Source organism: Halyomorpha halys, unplaced genomic scaffold, assembly GCF_000696795.3.
Source record: "Halyomorpha halys isolate HHAL.00 unplaced genomic scaffold, Hhal_1.1 Scaffold997.1, whole genome shotgun sequence".
Taxonomy (NCBI): Eukaryota; Metazoa; Arthropoda; class Insecta; order Hemiptera; family Pentatomidae; genus Halyomorpha; species Halyomorpha halys.
Genome location: NW_027111093.1, coordinates 1,233 through 4,168, shown reverse-complemented (window position 1 = coordinate 4,168; position 2,936 = coordinate 1,233).

Sequence of the window (2,936 nt, the reverse complement as noted above, 5' to 3'; positions counted from 1 at the left end):
AATATTATTTTCTTTATATTGGTGTCTCTAAACTAAGGTTGTTGTCTATTTTTTTCAGCCCTGATGAAATCCTGAAATCCTGGTTGGAACGTCCGCACATATAAATAAGTTTTTGTTTACTTGCTGACCGCACTCCCCCCTCTCCCTCCCGACCATCTTCTCCTTATATATTTGTTGAACAATTAGTTGAGAAGAGTTGAGTATTTGTTGCTCAAGTTGAAGCGGAACGGCTACAAAGTTCCTCAACTTAGCGATACCTCATAAAACAGTTACAGAAGCTTTAACGGTTACGGATTAAAGTAAAACACCTGTACCACTAATCGCTTGGGCACTTATCCCAGGAACAGTTGTTGCTTCTCTTTCTCACTAGGAAATGTCTTTCAGGTTTCGAACCATATTTTGGACTTTTTCTTTTTTTATATAATGAGATGTAAATAGTTAACCGTAGATGAGGAGAAGATGGTCGGGGAGGGGGAGCAATTAGGTGAGGGGGTACGGTTAGCAAAAATAAACAAATAAACGAAACTTATTTATTTTTGCCGACATTTCGACCAGAATTTCAGGCTTTCATCAGTAATAAACAATAATTAACAACAATATTAGTTCAGAGACACCAATATAAAGAAAATAATAGTAAAGATATACAACAATAATTTACGAATTTTTCCAAGCTTGTTTCCTTTTATTTTCTTTACATTTTTGTCTCAGAATAAAGCTTGTCATCTTGTTTTTTCCTAGTGAAACGTCGCCACAAATAAATAAGTTTCGTTTATTTGCGTATTTTTGCTTACCGCACCCTCCTACAATTTTTTTTTTAATATTCTGAATCTTTGACCTAATTACTAGAACTATAAAACAATAAAAACGTTAGAAAACATTATTTAAGAATTGATACTAAGTATTGAATTATTAGCTCCTTAACCATAGTTCTGTCAGGAATTAAACCAAATGTTTTTGATAGAGGGCCGACGTTTTTATTATACTGTTGACATTAAGAATGATTATTCATAAATTGAACAGATCTGTAGATGATTGATTGGCTTAAAAGTATTGATATAGCAGTTAATATATCGATACTTTCAAGAGCTATATCGATAATTAACTATAATTGCTGGTATTGGAAACTATTTATCAGGTATTAATTTTTTTTTTTGGAAATAATGTATCGCAATAAAATACATTTTGAATTTTTTGACCCAATTACTAGAACTATAAAACAATAATCAACAGAGGTTTTCAGTTAGAAAACATTATTTAAGAATTGGCATTAAGTCTTGAATTATTAACGCCTTAACCATAGTTCTGTCAGGAATGTAACCAAATGTTTTTGTTAGAGGGCTGACGTTTCTGTTATAGTGTTGACATTAAGGATGATTATTAGTAATTTGATAATTTTAACTGCTACATGGATACTTTCAAGAGCAATATCGATAATTAACTACTATTGCTGGTATTGGAAAAGATTTATCAGGTTTTGATATTTTTTTTGGAAATAATGTATCGCAATTTCGTAGGGTTTTTTTTACTGGTGATTTCAATAAAAACTTCAGATTCTTGTAAATATTTTTAATAAATTATATATGATCCATTTTGATCCATTCTATTAGATGATGTCATCTTTTAGGTAATATTTTAATTCTGTTCTCCTAGAACTTCTCAGATTTTTGCGCAATAACTCCCCTATGTGCGTTTTGCTGTTTGCTGAGTGAATTGAAGTGTTTCGCATTATGAGAGTTTTTAAGGGTCCGTGAAAGCAGGTGAAAGGTCGGCACGAATGAATATTTTTTATTTTATTAAGAGGACTTCACATAACAATTTCACAACTCCACAGGCCCTTTCTTTTTCGAATTCTTCAACTCACCCCTCTGCTTAGTAGTAAAGCTCTACAAAACGAATATTAATTCTTTTTGTTCGAAGCTGGTTTTAGGCGGTGGCGGTAATAAAAAATAAATATCGCTCGAAAATTAACGTTGAACAAGAAATGAGGGACGCCATATGCAATTTTATTCCGAGATTTGAGAAGTTGTGTAGTGAACATCAAGCCCATCCATCCCATTAATAATTTTAATAATGTTAATCATCAATGGACGTTCAATAAATTCTATGTGAATTTAAAATTCGTGTTTAATTTATTTTTCAGCTAACCTAACCAGGTGTTGGCTGCCCAGTCTCAATATGGATATTACCGAAACAGTTGAAATTAGATATTTTATACTATCCCAAGGAAAATAGTAAGTATCAGTTTTTAATTTTTCACTGTTAAATGGGTAATCGCTTTTAAAAAGGAAAGTTTTCTAATTTTTCAAGAAAGTAAAAAAAAAATGTATTAAGGGCGCCACGGAAAAATATCCGATCATACTTTCCCGTTTATATCGAATTCCTAATCACCTTCCACTTAAAACCCGTCAACTCTTAGTTTCCTCTCTTGTTTTCCCCCACTTTGTCTATGGCTGCCTGGTATATAATGGACTCTCGGATAGTCTAGAATCTAAACTTAAACATCTTATGAATTGTGCAGTATGATTTATTTTCGGGATCAGCAAAGATACGCATGTCGGGTTTGTCTGGTCTTAGGCGATTTCTCCAGCCTGATATCTCTTTACAGAAGGCCCACGACAAGGCGTATTCATTATAAGTTAAGAAAGGAAGGCCGTGCCAGGGGATGAGCCCTGGACACTGACTTAGGTAGAGGAGGTCTAGGTGAGAGAGTCTGAGGGAGAGTAACAGCTCTAGTTGCCGAGATGAAGCGGACGGACCAAGATTGCTGGAGTAAGGGAGAGAAGATAGGCCATAGTCTAAAGTGAGCATAATAAAAACAAACTCTTATGAGGATAGATTAGCAATAAACTTCTCTATCTCAAGTAGAGTGTAAGCCACCAGCGCTATGACTAGACCCGGAGAAGGCTTGATCTGATGGATCAATCCCGGTGACAGTT